General features: G+C 37.3%; 1 non-coding gene across 1 annotated transcript; it reads left to right on the top strand.

The window, feature by feature from the left end:
* The first annotated feature begins 1,355 nt into the window (after positions 1-1,355).
* TRNAC-GCA lies at positions 1,356-1,428 on the top strand. The gene has a single exon. It is a non-coding gene; the product is annotated as a tRNA-Cys (tRNA).
* The last annotated feature ends 6,606 nt before the right edge of the window (positions 1,429-8,034 follow it).

Raw genomic sequence — 8,034 nt, 5'->3', positions numbered from 1 at the left:
CAAAATACTCAACTATTTTACTTTAGATCTAACACTTATAAGAGCAGACATCTAGAAAATAGAATACCTCATTTTATTTCATTAGTTAGAAGAAATGGCTCATTCCACTCGATTTATATAATTTATTTTAAAATGAGAATTATTGATCCCCGTCAACATTCAGATTTCATTTGGGAAAGTTTTGATCATATATTTGATCTGAAAATAAAGAAAGCCCATCATTTAAATATGCATTGGCTACTGGAAAAACAACATATCAAAGACAACAGCAAAAGTACACACACAAAAAACCTCATCTTTTCACTTACTAAGTTTTGATTTCAATATTATTTATTACAACATATATATTTGATATTATTTTCTATCATTATATGATCAAATAATTACTCAATATTGATAAGAAACGAAGACAACTATAAAAAATGCTGAATCAAAAATTAATTGAATAGCAAAAGAAACATTAATTTTTTTAAAAAAATGAGTTCCAAAATTATAAACACAATTCTGTAGATCATGACAAACTTAGGCTGGTGTTTTTTCTTTGGAAAGGTTTGTGATTTAAATTAGCTTTTACCAATAAGAGAATAATAGTACGTATGTGCTGTGGCTGTGTGAGGGTATTTTTGTGAAGGTTTATTTCATATATTCTACTATTAATTCAGCAAATGTTTATGAATATCTACTTTCTGAGAAGTTATTATAATATGCTTTCTGAAATAAACGAACTTAGAATTTATAAAGGAAAAGGCAGAATCTTAAAAACTGTAATCTAATATGCTGCTGCTGCTAAGTCGCTTCAGTCATGTCCGACTCTGTGCGACCCCATAGGCGGCAGCCCGCCAGGCTCCCCTGTCCCTGGGATTCTCCAGGCAAGAACACTGAAGTGGGTTGCCATTTCCTTCTCTAACGCACGGAAGTGAAAAGTGAAAATCATTCACTCAGTCGTATCCAATTCTTAGTGACCCCACAGATGGCAGCCTACCAGGCTCCTCCATCCATGGGATTTTCCAGGCAAGAGTACTAGAGTAGGTTTCCATTGCCTTCTCCAATAAGGTTTAATATACAATATGAGAATTTTGGAAATGGAATTCAGAGACAGCATGATACATGGGAAACAGTTTATGCTCTGAGTCCAGATTTATCTTTCAAACTGACTCCAACACTTAATAATGGAAAGTTGGTGAATAAATTAATCTATGTCCTTCAGTTTGTTGTTCTATGAAATCAAAGAGATTTCAACACAAATTTAACAGGGTTACTGTGAATAAGGGCTTCCCTTGTGGCTCAGCTGGTAAAGAATCCACCTGCAATGCAGGAGACCTGGGTTTCATCCCTGGTTTGGGAAGATCAGGGCTTCCCTGGTGGCTTAGCTGGTAAAGCATCTGCCTGCAATGCAGAAGACCCGGGTTCAATCCCTGAGTCAGGAAGATCCCCTGGAGAAGGAAATGGCAACCCACTCCAGTACTCTTGCCTGGAAAATCCCATGGACAGAGGAGCCTGGGAGGCTACGGTCTATGGGGGTCGTGAAGAGTTGGACATGACTGAGCGAATTCACTTCACTTTACTTTTGGGAAGATCTGGAGAAGGGAAATGCTACCCACTCCAGTATTCTGGCCTGCAGAATTCCATAGACAGTCCATGGGGTTGCCAAGAGTTGGACACAACTGAGCGACTTTCGCTTTACTTTACTTCACTTTACTGTGAATAAGCTTTCAGCATATGTTGATTGAATATTATTTACAACAAATGGTAGAAATTAATTGGTTCATATGGACATGTTTCTGAATTGTGTGTTTTTACCTTGTCTTAATGCTTACCAAAATATTTGTACTCCTTTCCTGAATTTTGTCTTTCCTTGGTCAGGCAAGGAAAGATGGCAACTTTGAAAGAATCCACCTGTAAAGCAGGAGACCCAGGTTCAATCCCAGGGTCAAGAGGATCCACTGGAGAAGGCAATGGCAATCTACTCCAGTATTCCATGGAGAATTCCGTGGACAGAGGAGCCTGGTGGGCTTTAAAGTCCACGGGGCCGCAAAAGTTGGACATGACTGAGTGACTAACACACACACACATGATTTCTGTATGGGCTTCCCTCCTGGCTCGGTGGTAAAAAAATCTGCCTGCAAAACAGAAGTGGGTTCCATCCCAGGGTTTGGAAGATACCCTGAAGAAGGAAATGACAATCCACTCCAGTATTCTTGCCTGGGAAATTCCATGGACAGAGGAGCCTGGCAAGCTACAGTCCATGGAGTCACAAAGAGTCAGACAAGATTCAGTAACTAAACAAAAACAAATAATTCATAATTGTACAACTGAAGGACTATTAAGTGAGGTCATCTCCATGATTACCATCCAGATTAAATAACTACAAAGCAGGAAGAAAGTCAAACTCATCTAACTGAGGAATAAAAAAAGCAAAATATATGATGTTATATATCTTCTGATACATCATAGGTAGGTTTTAAAATTATGAAAACAGCTATTTTGACAGAGTAACAGAATACAATGCTTCCTGGAAATGAAAGCAATATTTCTGGTGAGGGGGTATATCTGTTATGGAAATAACGATCTTCTCACACATATCTGAGAATGCAATGTGCTATTATTGCTGAAGAGTAGTCTAGAGAATCATTTCTCTCCTCAGACTCTCTATTAGAATTCTTAATTAACCCAGTTACTGTTCCCATCCCTTTCAGAATTATACTTTCTATCATTCAAACACTGCAGGTGTCACACATCCAGAATAACTCCCAGCTTGGACCCTCAGCTCTGGCATCACTTTCTCTAACTGAAATGGGGCTTTCAGCAGAGATAACTTAGGGGACTAGTACATCAGTGACTGGTGATTATCTACAGACCCTGAATAGTAAAATAAAGGATCTAGAAATGATTGGAGAAGACACACCATGGAAGAGAAAATAAATGGTTAGGTACAGCCCAAAATGATGAAAACACCACCACTGCCAAATTCAAAATGATAGGTAATGGGGATAGAAGCAATACAACCCAAGTAGTAATAGTCTCATTTGGCTCATTTATTTCTTTGCAAGGGCTTCAACTCCTGATTATTATTATTATTTTTTTACATAGTATTACTATCTCACCCTATCTAATTTCTATGTCCTTCTTCACAAAGTCTAATAATGGGTGTTTCAAACTAGGGTTTCTGTCTTGAACATATAGAGAGTAATGTGAAATAATATGTAAGCTTTTTTAGGTTATATGGAAAAGGCATGAACAATTAACTAATGCTGCTGCTGCTAAGTTGCTTCAGTAATGAGGAGCATCTTAAACACTGTAAGAGAGACAAAAGATTGTAACCATAAACCAGATCAGAACTTACTTCATTCCCATTCACTCTTCATTCATAAAATGCATCACTAGATTCTCCAGGATCATAAACTATACATTTATTATTAAAGGAAATAAGCTTTGTAAGGAGAAGAAAAATGGGAGGCAAAAGGCAAAATAATAAATATGAGTTGAGATGATAAAGAGCTATTCAAACATGAAGGCAAAATATGCCTTCTCACAGAACATAGTACCAAGACAAAGCTGCAACAACCCTTGCAAAGAGGCCAGTGCTAAATAATAAACGAATAAGGCAGTGAGAGAAGTAGATGAGCTTGGGAATAATACAATACTCTGTAAACATAATTTTTAAAAGACATTTCCTTCAAATTTAAAACCTGGAAATGTGGGGAACCTAGGCCTTTGATGAGAAAGTGGATTTTCCTGCCAGCATATGGATTAAGAGATGCATCCACATGTGAAAAATTACAGTGACTGGTAGGTAAGGATTTTAATAAAAATGTAAATTATATTCTTAAAAACAAGCAGAACAGAAGCAATGTTTCTTTTAAGCAGGCAAGAGAAACTTCAGATGACAACAGCTAGCAGAGAAAAAAAAAAGAAACAACTTTGGAGAAAAGCAGATGAAGAAACACTTATCATTAAAGGAAACTTAACTACATTCCATGTAGTCGGTTTGGTAAGTGAAAATTATGAAATAATAAGGAAATAGCTAAAGTGAAAGGAATGCATTCTAAGCTGGTATTTGGGAGGATTGACGTAAAGTATTTTATATAGAAAAATGAAAAAAAGTAATTAACACTCAATAAAAATATAAAATTTAATGTACTGAATATCAGTTAAGTTTACTTGCTCAGTTATGTCCAACTGTTTGCGACCCCGTGGACTGCAGCACGCCAGGCTTCTCTGTCCATCACCAACTCCTGGAGCCTACTCAAATTCATGTCCATAGTGTTGGTGATGCCATCCAACCATCTCACACTTTGTTTTCCCCTTCTTCTCCCACCGTCAATCTTTCCCAGCATCAGGGTCTTTTCCAATGAGTTGGTTCTTTGCATGAGGTGACCAAAGTATAGGAGTTTCAGCTTCAGCATCAGCCCTCCCAATGAATATTCAGGACTGATTTCCTTTAGGATGGACTGGTTGGATTTTCCTGTGGTCCAAGGGACTCTCAAGAGACTTCTCCAACACCACAGTTCAAAAGCATCAATTATTCGGTGCTCAGCTTTCTTTATGGTCCAACTCTCACATCCATACATGACCACTGGAAAATCCATAGCTCTGACTAGACAGACCTTTGTTGGTAAAGTAATGTCTCTCACTGTTTCCACTGTTTCCCCATCTGCTTGCCATGAAGTGATGGGACCAGATGCATGATCTTAGTTTTCTGAATGTTGAGCTTTAAGCCAACTTTTTCATTCTCCTCTTTCACTTTCCTCAAGAGGCTCTTTAGTTCTTCGCTTTCTGACATAAGGGTAGTATCATCTGCATATCTGAGGTTATTGATATTTTTCCCGGCAATCTTGATTCCAGCTTGTGCTTCATCCAGCCCAGTGTTTCTCATGATGTAATCTGCATATAAGTTAAATAAGCAGGGTGACAATATACAGCTTTGATGTATTCCTTTCCTCATTCGGAACCAGTCTGTTGTTCCATGTCCAGTTCTACCTGTTGCTTCCTGACCTGCATACAGATTCCTCAAGAGGCTGGTCAGGAGTGCTGGTATTCCCATCTCTTTAAGAATTTTCCAGAGTTTGCTGTGATATATTCCCCTTTGCCTGAAAAATTCATTTTCATCCCAAAAGACAACAGAAATTCTTTTTTTTTTTTTTTTTACATTATTCACATTCTCCTTTGTCTGTTCTTCAGGAACACTTTATGCATTCATCCATTTGTACTTACCAAGTTGCTATGGTTGTTTGCATACTTGCTCCCTTGTGCTCCTGGGGAGTACTATGAACACAGAAATCTTAGTGAAATGCCTGTGCAATGAATATAGAGGAAAGTGAATGGTGCATTTTGCTGGATTATAGTCTGATAAATAAATTGTGAGGAGTCAATAAAGCATCTGTTACTTTTCTGGGTCTGATGACAAAGATTCTTAACTTTATGAATGAACACTAATGGAAAATGACTCCTTATGATCTATCAAACTGATTGTTCCTATGTGTATCCTTTAAATTCTTTAGTATCAGTTTAAATACATCATCCATTATAAAACATTCCCTATTTGTATCAGTGCTTTATGACATCCCATGTATGGTTGTTAACAGTTTATATCCTTAAAGAAATACTTTAAAACTTTTCCCATTCTCACTTCTTTTTCAACTATATTATGATAAATATCCTAGAAGGCATTGGCTGTCTCTTTAAGAAAGAGTCCTGTTTCCTTACAAGTTAAACTTAGTGCTTTACCTAGAACTCAATAATTGACATTTGCTATTTATTTAAACAAATGGGCCATACATCTAACATTCAGAAAAAACAGAAAACATTATTTATAAAGAAAATAACTGTGCAAGAACTCATAACTCTCTCTGTGTGTGCATGTATGAAAAGAAATATTTTAAAAATATTTCCTCTCCTTTTGCTTTCACTACTTTAAGAAATATAGAAATGTTTTCTTCTAATGAAGTTGGATATGAGATTAAGGTTTACTGGGAGATCTATTTGTCTCTGGTGGTTTTTTTTTTTTCCCCTCTCTCTCCCTATTAGTTCCCTGGACTAAATCTGTAGTAAGAAGCAACTTGAAAACTGTCTTTATTGGAAAATTGGGGTCAAAATCCACCTAGACCTTCCGTGGACACACTTCACTAGGCCCTGTGATTATATTTAGACTTAGCAGTCATTGGGAATTTACTGTGCAGCATGAAAAACATTAAACTCTTTCAGACGCTTGCTCTACATCACATTTTGCAGTTAAAAAACAACTACTTCTTGTCAGATCCAAGTATATAGGTGACCCTTAAATTTTAAACCAAATTGTAGAAGTTTCAGTCTGGAAACTGCTTTGATTTTCTATATGAGATAATACTTTTTCCAGCTGATTTATTTTAAATGACACAAATCTAAGGTGAGCAAGTGGTTTGATACCACAGAAATTGACACACAAACAGCATTATTTTTCCAAAATCAGAATATAAAGGTTATCATATATGAAGACTGAAAAAAAAGAGCTGAAAAGTCAGATATAGGCAAAAGAAAAGTTAGACATGAAACAAGAAACAATTGTTTCATTGCATCACTGGCATAGAAGCAGAAAATCAGCAATGGAAGGATTCTTAGAAAGAATGAAGTACTAGCCCTTCATCCACAGGAAAAAAAAAAATCACTGAAGACAAATATAATTAACGATTTTCCCTGGGGCATATAGATAAAAATGAAAGGGCAAGAATTTAACACCTTGAAAGTTAAAGTCGCTCTGTCATGTTCCACTTTTTGGGAAAACTATACAGTCCATGGAATTCTCTAGGCCAGAGTACTGGAGCGGGTATCCCTTCCCTTCTCCAGGGGATCTTCCCAACCCAGTGATCAAACCCAGGTCTTCTGCATTGCAGGTGGATTCTTTACCAGCTAAGCCACAAGGGAAGCCCAAGAATACTGGAGTGGGTAGCCTTTCCCTTCTCCAGGTGATCTTCCTGACCCAGGAATCAAACCAGGGATTCCTGCACTACAGGCAGATTCTTTACCAACTGAGCTAACATGGAAGCCCATGAAATCAGCACAATTCTAATAAAATACAAGTACAGTACAATTTGTATAGTGCAGTTAGTGCAATTAGTACAGTGCCTGGCTCAGGTATTAGCAAAGACAAGAATGTGGTTTCACAAGCCAGACTTTGTGTGTCCCTAACCAGTATTCTGTCATCTGCTGCTGCTGCTGCTGCTAAGTCGCTTCAGTCGTGTCCAACTCTGTGCGACCCCATAGATGGCAGCCCACGAGGCTCCCCCGTCCCTGGGATTCTCCAGGCAAGAACACTGGAGTGGGTTGCCATTTCCTTCTCCAAAGCATGAAAGTGAAAAGTGAAAGTGAAGTCGCTCAGTCGTGTCTGACTCTTCGCGACCCCATGGACTGCAGCCTACCAGGCTCCTCCGTCCATGGGATTTTCCAGGCAAGAGTACTGGAGTGGGTTGCCAATGCCTTCTCCGATTCTGTCATCTAGTAGCTAGGTTACCTTGGGAAAGTTGCAGAACCTCTCTGTGCCTTGGATTACTGTGTGTAAATAAGCAGAGGAGCATAATTTTTATTATAGCACTATTGGAAAAATTAAATAATACAAACAAAAATGCTTAGAAGGGTTCATGACACATAAAACATGCTAATAAAAATTACCTATTAATATATAATACAAATTATGACTGAGATGTTATACTATTTCTTGGCATCTACCTGTTGTGAAATGTGTACTTTTTTGGTGCCTTATTTTTCATGAGATAAATATTAAGGATATTTATCTGTTTCCTCTTATCAAAACCTGTCAAGTGATATAATCTAAACTGTCAATCTTCAATAAAAACTTAAACATATTCCAAGAAATTAATTCATATAATATTTATAGTTGCTAATGGCTTAATAAATTTCACTTACCAGATACGGGTTACAATTTAAGAATCAATCTTTTAACTACTTATACTGTAAAAGAAATGTGGAGAAAAATATAGGCTACTATGTAGGATCAGTAGAGTCTAAGTATACATTAAGGTCTTGCCAGGTGGTAGGTTG

This window comes from Oryx dammah, unplaced genomic scaffold (genome assembly GCF_014754425.2).
Source record: "Oryx dammah isolate SB20612 unplaced genomic scaffold, SCBI_Odam_1.1 HiC_scaffold_5, whole genome shotgun sequence".
NCBI classification, from domain to species: domain Eukaryota; kingdom Metazoa; phylum Chordata; class Mammalia; order Artiodactyla; family Bovidae; genus Oryx; species Oryx dammah.
The sequence above is the reverse complement of the archived record's forward strand: the minus strand, read 5'-3'. Positions and strand labels throughout refer to the sequence as shown.